This window comes from Schistocerca serialis, chromosome 9 (assembly GCF_023864345.2).
Source record: "Schistocerca serialis cubense isolate TAMUIC-IGC-003099 chromosome 9, iqSchSeri2.2, whole genome shotgun sequence".
In the NCBI taxonomy this organism is placed as follows: Eukaryota; Metazoa; Arthropoda; class Insecta; order Orthoptera; family Acrididae; genus Schistocerca; species Schistocerca serialis.
In genome coordinates, this window is record NC_064646.1 from 180619408 (window position 1) to 180633044 (window position 13637).

The window sequence follows — 13637 nt, forward strand, 5'->3', positions numbered from 1 at the left end:
CCACAGCTTCATGTAGACCAGAACTAGCTTATGGATGTGGATATAAGGCCAGATTATGGTAAGATTTTTAACAAAATGGGAATGTGTGACTACCCAACATCGAACCACGACTTACGTTTGCAAAAAGATTATCAGGGGAATAGTAATGTTATTGTAAACACGATAAGGCTGTTTAACGTGGACAAGTTCCAGTTGTAAGGATATACAAGACATAAATATGTTAGATCAGAACCACAGGTGTAAAAGAAGTCATCGGTAATGATTTTATCAAATTTATATTGTTTCCTGATATACATGTAGTAGGATTCTTTATATCTGCTTTGGATAGAGAACATGGTTTTAAGTTGTGATTTATAAGTATGAAATATACTGCAACGGATGACGTTGCAGAGTACTGTCTGAATATATTAATTGCTACCGAGATGTATCTTTTAATACACAAATCAAAAAATGTTTTCGATCTCCTCGGTTCCCAGAACTCCTAAGGATAGGCGATGACTGTGGATATTGTATCACAGACACAGTCACTTTGACTGTTCAGAGATGTCACTAAACCCGTCTAAGGATGTACACAACCACGCTTGAGCAGCGCCTGTTAGACGGAGGGGGTCAGACAGTCGATCAGTTACAGTCATTCCATCAGGAAGGAGGTGCACGGCTCGGATTTTTTTGTAGTTCAACCATGCCTAGACGGTCAGTGCCGCGGTTCGATCGCGTCGGCATTGTTACTTTGTGACAGGATGGACTCTCAACAAGGGAAGTGTCCAGGCGTCTCGGAGTGAACCAAAGCGATGTTGTTCGGAGATGGAGGAGATACAGAGAGACAGGAACTGTCGATGACGCGCCTCGCTCAGGCCACCCAAGGGCTACTACTGCGTTGGATGACCGCTGCCTACGGACTATGGCTCGGAGGAATCCTGACAGAAACGTCACCATGTTGAATAATGCTTTTCGTGCAGCCACAGGACGTCGTGTTACGACTCAAACGGTGCGCAGTAGGGTGCATGATGCCCAACTTCACTTTAGACGTCCATGGCGTGGTCCATCTTTGCAACCACGACACCATGCAGCGCGGCACAGATGGGCCGCCGGCCGCAGTGGCCGAGCGGTTCTAGGCGCTACAGTCTGGAACCACGCGACCGCTACAGTCGCAGGTTCGAATCCTGCCTCGGGCATGGATATGTGTGATGTCCTTAGGTTAGTTAGGTTTAAGTAGTTCTAAGTTCTAGGGGACTGATGACCTCAGAAGTTAAATCCCATAGCGGTCAGGGTCACAGATGGGCCCAACAACATGCCGAATGGACCGCTCAGGATTGCCATCACATTCTCTTCCCCGATGAGTGTCGCATATGCCTTCAACCAGACAATCGTCGGAGACGTGTTTGTAGTGAACCTGGTCAGGCTGAACGCCTTAGACATACTGTCCAGCGAGTGCAGCAAGGTGGAGGTTCCCTGATGTTTTGGGGTGGCATTATGTGGGGCTAACGTACGCCGCTGATGGTCATGGATGGCGCTGTAACCGCTGTACGATACGTGAATGCCATCCTCCGACTGATAGCGCAACTATATCGGCAGTATGTTGGCGAGGCATTCGTCTTCATGGACGACAATTCGTGCCCCCATCGTGCACATCTTGTGAATGACTTCCTCCAGGATAACGACATCGCTCGACTAGAGTGGTCAGCATGTTCTCCAGACATGAACCCTATCTATCATGCCTGTAATATATTGGAAAGGGCTGTTTATGGACGACGTGACCCAACAACTACTCCGAGGGATCTATGCCGAATCACCGTTGAGAAGTGGGAAAATCTGGACCAGCAGGGCCCTGATGAATTTGTGGATAGTATGCCACGACTAATAAAGGTATGCCTCAATGCAAGAGGATGTGCTACTGGCTATTAGAGGTACCGGTGTGTGTAGCAGTCTGGACCGCCACCTCTGCGGGTCTCGCTGTGTGGTAGTACAACATGCAATGTGTGGTTTTCATGAGCAATAAAAAGGGCGTAAATGATTTTTATGTTGATCTATATTCCAATTTTCTGTACAGGTTTAAGAACTCTCGGAACCGAGGCGATGTAAAACATTTATGGTGTGCGTATTAGTCTGCTGTACTCTGCGCCAAGCACTACTATGTGCAAATTATCCCATAGTCTACAACACAGCTGTTGTATGTGGTATTTAACAGCGTTCTGCAGTTTGTCTACTGGGGTATTAAGAGCACATGGAAGATGACGCCTACGCAAGAAAACAGCCCAGACAATCACGAACGAGGGAGATTATAGACTGCGCTCTGTCTGCCTACAGTTTCAGTTATTTCATAGTGCCCTTTATAGAGATTCATCACATACTCTGCAACACAGACGATGTCAGCGTTATATTATGGCAGGGGAAATATTTTCCTCGCTGTCTAAGTCACAGTACACCACAAAACTGACAAATACAAATATCACCGAATTAGGATTGATTCCTACAAAAGACGGTAGTCAGAAAGTCGTAAGACACAAGACCAAAGGTTCAAACAGACTTAAACTATTCCTTATTAAAAATTTCGTGTATAAAATCATACGTGGTAATGCAATAGTTCTATAGAAGTAAAAGAAGATCCATATGGCTGAGTTATTGGAACCACCAGTGTAGCGAGTGGCAGCGTGCATGCAGTGGTAAGCATAGTTAATGCCGTCTCTCTTTAGTTTGTCACATCTTCAAAAAGTCGCTTCTCAAAAATGTTTTTGTCGATTATAGCAGATTTTGTGTAACAGGCAGTGCAGAAACTGTGATATTTTTTAAAGGTCTAGGTTCAGAAGGCTTTTCTGTTACGAACAGCTTCAGTTTGCGATCTCCACTTCGCTCGATGCAGCAAGAACTGTCAGAGTCTCTTTAGTTTTTTATTACCCAGATCAGATTTTTCTTCTTTTGAAGCTGGACTTTTAGATGGAAGCATTTTATTATTGAACCCTGTTTCTTCACAGTTATGTAGTTGATCAGGAGAGAAAATTTCCTTCTCGAATATATTCTCATAAAATTGTGTAACATTTTGACAATCCCCAGAAAATTTTTCACCGCAAATTTCAAGCAGTCTTACGCCGTATCATATCTACTACCCAGTCATCCTGGACTTGTAGAAATAACGTCCTCCTCATCCATTATCTTATTTCTAAAAATAAATACAGCTCTTCCTTGCAGAATAGTCCGTGAAACTGGATTTCCTTTTGGTCTTTGTTGAGTAAACCAAACGAACGAAGTTTTTCATGCTCACATTTCTTCATTTACTTGGTTGAGTGATGAAATAGCACACTTGTTTGATGAAAACTTCTCAATTTTGTCTCCGTTTCTGCGTCAATCTCCAACTGGTGCTCCACTGACACCACACTCAGCAGCAAATTCTTTTTTTCCTGTGTGTAGTCTTTTCAACGCTTCCTGTTTCACATTCAATGGCACAAATTCTCATTGTAATGTTTGAATTAAAACATTAAGAAACACACAGTTACAAATATATGTACATTGTACATACAGACAACACTTTAAAATCAACGTAACACTGGTGGGGTCACTACGGAACAGATGTTACTATATAACCAACTACAGTACATAAAAATGGTCAGCCAATGTTGTAAAATGTGTACTGTATCATTACTTAGGCTTGTTGTATTTCAATGACCACTGTTGCTGAGTAGGCACAACAGTAGGGATAACAATAAGGATAGCATGCACTGTACATCTGGTTGTTAGGCAGTTCCTGTTAGTGTAGGGTAAACAAAGAAAGAGCGAGCTTACTCCTCGAAAACTAATGATACGTGTCCATTTGTAATAGAATTGTATTAACAGTCAGAGGCAAATATTTTTTATGCATTCTATTGTACACGGAAGACTGAAAGAAAGTTCGAAATTAAACGGGTACGAAAATAAATGTGTAAAACGAACATGCAGACAATGTATGGAAATGGCTGTTTACTGAAAGACCAGCTCGAACTACATGGAACCTCAAAATGCTGTGGCTCGAATCTATCCTTTCGTCACAGAGAGCAGCCGGCTGTGCTTTTCGCCAATTCTCTACGCTGGGCTGCTTTTCTTTATTTGTACTGAAATACTGTCTTCGTGCCGGCCGGAGTGGCCGTGCGGTTCTAGGCGCTACAGTCTGGATCCGAGTGACCGCTACGGCGCAGGTTCGAATCCTGCCTCTGGCATGGATGTGTGTGATGTCCTTAGGTTAGTTAGGTTTAATTAGTTCTAAGTTCTAGGCGACTGATGCCCTCACAAGTTAAGTGGCATAGTGCTCAGAGCCATTTGAACCATTTTTACTGTCTTCGTAGCCAGCTGTTCATGTGAGCAGAGATGAAGAACCGAGGGAGCCAATTAAAGGCTGTATTGTGGGTGATCAAACATTTTCTATCGAAAACGCTGCAGGAACGTCTTCATTGCCCCTGCAGAATGCGGCTCAAAATTGTCTTGAAGAAAGGAGCGCATGATATTTACGTTACGTGCACTGCATAGTTTCAAGCGAAATCTCTGGTCAGATTCACACACTTGGCGGGAGACACTGTTGTTTTAAGCTTTTCTACGCGATCACTTTGCGCTCTGAACTGAAATGAGCGACGTGAAGCGATCGACAGGCACTCTAAAGACACAGACTAACACACTGGTGCGAAGTACCATCTGATTTTCGCAGTGGTTTCCATTTCAAGTCTAATCGGACCTTACTTTCTGAATATGCCTCGTGTGTGTGTTTGTGTGTGTGTGTGTGTGTGTCTGTGTGTGTGTTTGTCTGTGTGTGTGTGTGTGTGTGTGTGTGTGTGTGTGTGTGTGTGTGTGTGTGTGTGTGCGTGTGTTATGTAGCGTTACGTATAATTAGACAGCTCTACTGAATGTGTAAGTAAAACCAGTTTCTTTTAATGGGGAACAAAACGACACATTCCCTCGACGCTGGCTACTGGATCAAAGATTCGATAGACCGTATTTGTTTGTGATGATGATAGTTACAAATTTCAAATACATACCAACACCAGAGTACTCTGTATCTCTGATCGCTGCAGTACTAAAACTTAAAAAAAAAAAAAAAAAAAAACGGGAGAGTCATATGTCATGATTGGAACGTCAGTGCCTAGTTGATACATTCATCAAAGATTCTTTCAGAATGATGGAAAAATGCTTTAATTCTAAACAGTAACTGGGCGTGAATTTAATAAATATTTGACGTCATATACATCCATAAAGCTGTAAATAACTTGTACGATGCAGAACTGATGTTGTATTGGGTGTAAATGGTATATCAATATGCTATTAAGAAACTGAAATGAATTGCAGCTGTATTACACATCTGTGGGTTAGCATATGCATTTTAGCAATTGTTGCTGAGTGTGCTCCAATCGCACAAAGTTGTAGAATTGCTCTGAAGCTCAAAACTGCGTATAGTAGATGCTCTGTAGTGTACGAGGGTTGTAACTTTAATAGTGGCAACTATTTATTTACAGCTCGTACAAAATAGATACGAGTTTCAAAGTTTTACTGACCTTCAAAGTAGTCACCAGCATTGTGTATGAACCGTTTCCAGTGATGTGAAAGTCTTAGCAGTGCCAGTTGTCTTGACAGTTCGAGAGGCACGGTGTATTGCCCGACGAATTTGTAGCAGTTCCGAAGCGAATGCTGTGAAGTGTTTCCCTCAGTTTAGAAATCGAGTTGAAATCCCGAGGCCTTAAATCAGGGGAGTGCAGTGGGTGATATAGCACTTAGCAGCCCCATCAGTCAAACAAATCAGTAACAGCTTGCACTGTAGGTGCTTGAGCATTGTCCTGCAAAATGATGGTCAGGTCCTGCAGAGATTGTCATCGCTTCTGTCTCTAAACTGGTCGTAGGTTGTGTTCCAAAAATGAATAATGAGTAAGTGAGATAACTGGTACTGCTTGTTTGCAAAACCGCTTTCTTTTTGGGCTATGCTGAAGTATTTCTCAGTGCATCACCAGTGCTACCTACAATTTCTTCTTAGAAATGTAGACACAAACATGCTTCCTGTGCACCGCTCCGCTCTCTAGACACACTTGCTTCACCCATACTCTGCAGCCCTTAAGGTCAGCAAAGTTAAAAGGTAAGGTGAAACTTCCTGGCAGATTAAAACTGTGTGCCCGACCGAGACTCGAACTCGGGACCTTTGCCTTTCGCGGGCAAGTGCTCTACCAACTGAGCTACCGAAGCACGACTCACGCCCGGTTCTCACAGCTTTACTTCTGCCAGTACCTCGTCTCCTACCTTCAAAACTTTACAGAAGCTCTCCTGCGAACTTTGCAGAACTAGCACTCCTGAAAGAAAGGATATTGCGGAGACATGGCTTAGCCACAGCCTGGGGTATGTTTCTCATTCTGGAAAGGTAAGATGTTTGACACACTTACTGTTTGTAAATCTCTTCATTGCTGGAGTCCTTACTTCTGAAGCGACAGTAGTTGGAAGATCTCAGGCTACCAAAAGTTTTGTGTCTGGTCACTGCCACTAATAACAATAATCTTAAACAATGTAGTAGCTATTAGATAGTTACTGTTGGGTTGTGCTGTCAGTAAGTTCGTTTACTCTCATCCTATTTTGGAAACTACTTAGAGCCCTCAGAAGTCATTTTAGTGAGATGTTTAAGTGTATGTGATGTATATGTCTCAATTTTACGGTCATGGAAGTATGGTACAAAGAATATGTGTACTGAGGGCAGTATGTGAGGGATATTGTTCGTACATTGGTTTCACAAGTTGTGAACATCCACCACACTGTGCCGTGAATTAATGCTAGTATTTGTAAAAGTCAAATTATTGATAACTTATGTGATCAATATTACAATATTACGATATAGTTATAGTAGTAACTAGCTTTTAAAAATAATTAATCTCGTGATCGAGATAGAGTCGAATTCTTTGCTGCCCTCCACCTCATTCCTTCCCCGAAAATTTCATTCTACTCCACTCCCCTGAGGATTTCCTCTGCCGTGTGACGTAACACTTCAGCTTACAGGAAGACGTCCACAACAGTGAGATGGACTTTTTAAAATCATCTATACAGTAACGTAGGTTATAGTCCCAGGTATCTCACTTGGAGCCGTTCATCATGGAGGATCCTCGTTTGTAACCATTAGAGGAAAAAATTTTGTAATTTTGTTTGATGTTTTAGATTTTTAAAATTGATATTAGGGCATACATTGGCAATGTGGTACAGTGATGAACATACATGTGTGATGTGCAGATAGTTTTGGGTTCAAATTTCGGCTCGTGCTCTGGAATTTTTTATATTTAAATATGTACTGAAATGAATTTGATCACTATCTTTATTCAGTTAATTGGCTTAAAAGTAATTGTTTAAAATTTATTATCCTTCCACGCATTATTTTAATCAGTATTTTATGTTTCCACTTGCTCTTATTTTTTCTTCCTGTCATTCTATTTTCCGTTTGGCATCTTTGTGTATGTGGTTTTAATTACTTTTATTTATCTATCACATATTTAAAGTTTGAAAATGCCTATCCATGGGTTGAAAAACAAAATGTGAAATAATCTATACAAAATGGCTGTGCAATGGTGTCAAAAGTTTTTCTTTTGTTTACATTATGTAAATTTTTGTACGGTAATCGCCATACAAAAATTTAAAATAGAAATTCCTGTTGTGCTATGGACAACAGAAATGAAAATTTAAATGGAAGGACGTATTATAAATAAGACGAGATTAAGGAAAAATGTGAGACACAAATAATCAATGCAATAAACGGAAAGAAATATAATATGATAAACCGAAAGTCATGAAATCGAGGTCAACATACAAAAATAATTAAAATCACGTATAAAAAGATTACAAATAACAAAAAATTATAGGAGGAAAGGTAAGAGCTCATACAAAGTTAATACGGTGATTAAAATTTTGTGACTAAGGATTAGAAATTATAAAAAATGCCTTTAAAGCAGTTAATTTATTAAAAATAATTAATAAAGTCATTTCAATAAGGACTGAAAAATAAAAATTCCAGAGCAGCTGACAAAATTCTAACCCAGAAACTTTTCACATCAGGCACTTACGTTAACTACTGTGGCACAAAGCCAATATGCGACGTATATTATTAGTTCTAAGGCTCTAAAAATCGCCCAAAAATACGAAATGTTTTTAGTTAATTATTTGCAAATGATGATTCCAAGGTGAGATACCTGGCACTCGTAACTTACATCACTGTATAGATGGTTTTAAAAAGTCAGTCCAGCCGCTGGGGACCACTTCTTGTTATCCTTCCCAAGATCTGACAGACTGGTTGCGCCACTGATGGCGGAGGATTTGTTCCCTCCTGGAGTAGTTTTGTGATTACTAAAACGCCCCATTCTTCTAGGTTGCTTTACACTGTCGAGTAAATGTGATGCCATTTCTGTCGGTTTCTCCTTACTGACATCTCTGTACTGACATTCTCTGCGACCTCTCTACAGTTGGAGTCTTCGCCGTCACTCTAGCGAGGTTTTCTCGCAGGGTGCTTATCATCCGAGCCACGGGAACCCTGTTTTTTATCGAGATTGCTACTGCTCTCCCCTTCCTTCCTCAAAATCTGCGTGATGAGTCCCTCGGGTCAAGATCGGTAAAGCGGAGCTGCTGTGTTAAAAGGCAGTGAACTTCAATCGTAAGGCTGTAGCAACAGTGGAACAGATAGGTGAAATGGAGTGACATTCAGGTGGCGCTACAACTCGACGTAAGTGCATGCATATGGTCGGAGTTGCTGCACTCTTCGCATTTTGTACGCACTAAGAGGCTTTCCTTTTCCCATTAGTCAGTGCAGACTGGCGATATCACAGAACCTAAACTACGTCAGATGGTGGCACTGCCACATAATGATTGCGTACGACTAGGTAGAACAATAGCTTAATGGCTGATTAAGTGTCTAAAAGTTATGCAAGCGAATGTAGCGTGAACTGATGAAAAATGTGATTTTAAATTTTAGAAGGTGGTGAAAGAATCTATTAATTTAGTGAAATTTAGTTCTTGAAACAATGAGCTCTTAAAGAAGACCGATTTTTTGCCATTATATGTTGCGGGGTCATTATCTGAAGGGTTCTGCGAACTCTTACTCAATGTGTGACTGGTTTTGTAAGTTTTAATTTCTGTTACCAATTGATGCATGTGACGTTTAATCTGTATTGTTTGTATTCTTTCGTCTCCCTCACGATTTCAGTCATGTGATATTGATTTTAAGGCGCATACCATGTACACAGAATAAAAACTACAAAAAAGAAGTGAAAGTGGAATGAAATAGAAACAAATGTTGGCTGGCTAACAGGACTATCTTACCGCTTCGGTAAATCACATATGAAAACTTAAATGGTCCATCAACACCACAGAAAAGCTGTTCTCAAAGACATTTAAATGCGAATCTTACGTAAGATATCTACACTAACCAAAGATCGAAGTGTGACATGGACAACAGTTTCCGCAGGAAATGAAAAGTACACTTGCTGTTCAGTAACGGCATATTTAGCAAGAAATACAGAGACACGAGATCTGAAAGTATATTATCTGTTTCTGACCTAAATATATGTTTTCAGTATCCACAAATAATATGTCCTCTATCTATAAACATTCATGACACTTAAGGTGCATCAAAATAAATGTTACGGGAAGCACATGGAAATAACTATAATCTTTCAATCGCCTGCACATCATGTCAACACTTCATTTAATGTACAATGGCTGTTATTTCTACGAGAAACATAGTTGAGATCTATGTGATAATATGACAAGGGATATCGATTGCTGTGACTGGCTGATAAATCACGGAACGATCAGTGCATTTAGATCTTTACATTACGACAAGTTATGAAGTAACGAACAATTCTGTTCTGTATACAGGTCATATATAGCCCCCGATGTTTCCGAAATTTTATTTCAGCCCCATTTCCGTCCGGCAAAATATTCAAATTATACAATCTGAAGCTAGAGATTAACAACAGACTGACGTCCGTACTATTAGTATTCGATACATAGACCACGTATGACATGGAACGCGATTAAACCAAGGAAATGTACACGAAAGAGGACGTGACACATGAAACCTTAATGCACGAAGAAAGAACCAATATAACAAGAGATCGAGTGAGATATATTTTCAGTCATAACGAAACAGAACACGATCTATAAAATTAATTCAGAGAATCGTAACTGGAGTTAATTATAAAACAGTCTAGATAGCAAGGCACATTTATTAAAAGATGACCAGTTTCGAATATCACATGATCATCTTCAAATCTCCATCCATATCTACGAATAATGACTGTGCATGGAGTAGGAACTTATGAATGACAGTAGTAAATTGTTTCACTGTCGTCATTCAGCGTTCCCAGCTCCCTGCACAGCCATTGTCCACCAGTATAGTGGAAGATTTGAAAGTGATAATGTGATGATGAAAACCGACCATCTTTTAATAAAAGTGCCTTGCAATCTACACTGTTTCATAGTTAACTACAAATATTGCATTGTGATCACTGACTTTCTCCAACTATGTTTTCAAAATTAATTAAGCCGTAGCTGTACCTAGTAGATGACCCTTAAAATCATAATACATGATCTTACTCCTGTCGGTAGACGTTTATTGCACTATCTGTGATACTGACATTGAAGAGGAGGGGGAGGCAGACGTTAGTGTTTAACGTCCCATCGACAACCAGGTCATTAGAGTCTGAGCACAAGCACGGGTTAGGGAAAGCGGCCGTGTCCTTTGAAAACAACTATCCCGGCTTTCACCTTATACGATTTAAGGAAATAAAGAAAATATAAATCAGGATGGCCAGACGCCGGTTTGAACCATCGTCAACTCAAATGAGAGTCGACTATGCTAACCACTGCACTACCCTGCACGTTTTACATTGAGGATTGAAGAAGAAGCACAAGAAGCAACGGAGATCATTTTTCAGTTTCTAACAATTTACTTTACTTCTTAAAAAAAAGGAAAAAACTATAGTCATGTTTCCATGTAGTAGGTCTCAATCGCTCTGCTTAGAATTTGAATATCCATCAATCCCTACACATAAATAAGTGATGAAGGAATAACTTTTGATCGATATCTTGTTTCAGAAAGACGTAGTCCTCGCATTTATGAAAACTTGACCGCAGAATTTAAAATAAAAGCTCAAGGCCCTCACTGTGATTGCCGGAGGGTTAGCGTTGGCAATTACGTCATGCCCTGATACTTGGATGTCAGGTGTGTTCGCTGTAAGCGAGGTACTACAGCGCCAAACACTTGGATTAGATGCACATGATAGCGAACTCCTGCCACATGCTACAGTAATCAGCGAGAGTGAGTTCCTGCATAAATAAGTTCTGTTACAGCGGAGGAACACGCAGGACTTGATGACTCCTCATTCCTTGGTTGGTTGGTTGTTTTGGGGAAGGAGACCAGACAGCGTGGTCATCGGTCTCATCGGATTGGGGAAGGATGGGGAGGGAAGTTGGCCGTGCCCTTTCAGAGGAACCATCCCGGCATTTGCCTGGAGTGATTTAGGGAAATCGCGGAAAACCTATATCAGGATGGCCGGACGCGGGATTGAACCGTCGTCCTCCCGAATGCGAGTCCAGTGTCTAACCACTGCGCCACCTCGCTCGGTCCCTCATTCCTTAAAGTGGTCTGAAACATAGGGGAAGACTCTTCTAATTACTTCATGTTTCACTTGGGAGACTACCTCTCATACGTGGGCGTGTCTCGGATACATTGCTTTTCCACCGAAGGACTGATAACGGGCTTTTAAGCAATAAGTAAAAATACAAACTGAAATAGGTACTAGGACATCTGACCTAAACAGTAACGATTTTAGATGAATACTGTAAAGTCTCACACCTGATATTTTTAATGGAGCGTTTGGATAAGCTTCCTGTAATGGAACACAGTTGGATGTGAGTTTGTTGTGAGGGACTCATGTTAGAAATGTTGAGGGTTTCGTTGTCGTTTAATATTGTTTTGTGCGGCAACATGAGCTATTTTTCAATACGGCGCACAGTTATTTCTATATTTATCTTTCTTCTCATTTGTCGAAAGAGCGTAAGTGGTATTTGGACTTCCGATTCTTCACTAAAGACATTTCGGGAGAAGAAATTTTGCATCGCTACTTTCATTTAGTCACATTCCTTATCGAGACTAAGACGGGAATTCTGCATTTTATGTGACGATAATCATCTGATACGGCTGAAACTGGTTAATATGTGTAAATATTGAAGTAATTGTGCCTGGAAATAGTTTTTAATATATGAAATACGTTTAGGAAAATGTTACATGACGTCGTCTTTTTCCATTGACCTTCTAGCGAGAATGCACACTGGAGCCTGGTTTACGAACGATGTTACAGTTTTCAATGAACTGATATTTTCATTGAGGTATCATATACTTCGAAGTAGAATGGACGTACAGAAATGCTGAACTACCAGATGTTATTGTTTGTCCGTCATTTGAGGGAAGAAAAGTTCTCTATAACGATCGAGAGATGAGGCCGGTTGTAAGACACTGCAATCTTGTTCAGAAGGAAGGCGGTTCAGACGTTATATTCAGTTTCCCGGTGTTTTACCCAAATCACTTAAGGCAAATGACGGGATTGTTCCTTTGAAAATTTATCGCGATTTTCTTCCCCCCCGCCCTTAACGTGATCTTGTTCCCGGTCTCTAATGATCTCATTGTCAACTTGACATTTAATGTTAATCTTCTTTCCCTTTCTTCCGACACCTAAATTTCAGCGAATGTAGCAAATATCAGGAACTGAATCCACAGAATCCAATCAAGCTCTATGGTTGATGTAGGTAGTGTTATTGCAGACTTACCTTCGCTACATCCAGAAACATATGCATTCAGTGAGAGGCAGACTGCTATTATTTGTATGTTACACACACATTCAAGAGAGGCTACCTTAGTTGCACGTCCCTTAAAATGATGTTGGCTGTATTGTGCTTTCCTTTCTATACACACTGTAAGGGCATTGTCCTGCAAGAAACACAAAACCTAATGTTACTAGTGCTTATAGGCTCGACCTGACGTTAGTTTAATGACGTAATGTTTCCTTACTATCTGTCTGGTTGCATCCATGGTCATACAATATTTAAGAAATGACGACTTTCCCAGCTTTACAAAATATATTCACAACACCGATTGTGGTAAGTAGTCGCCAACTTCATGTATTCTTAAACCCCTAAAATAGCTTCGCACAGATACATAACGAATATAGTTAAGCACTTTGAATATCATGGATATACATCATATCGTCACATGATATTGTCATATGACGGCATGATGTACCATCGTGCTCAAAGATGTCCAAACGAACTGAATTGTGTTTCGCCTGATTTGCATGCAGCCCACATAACATAATTGTTTTGCTGGTTCTCTATCTCGTTTTGTTACAGTCGCCTGCCTATACGAAACACTTACTCCAAGCGACCAACAAAAAACGCTATTCCTATGGCAATAACTCCAGATGAAAATTAACACCACGAACTACAAATTTCAAGGAAAACCTTTATACAGTCCTTAATGCTTTTAATCACTATTTTATTAGAATAAGTGACATTTCGAAACTCTTACGACTGTTATTATTATCTTACACAAATATTGCTTGCAACACTAACACATTATTTATGCTGTAGTCCTTACTCAAAACTAGTTT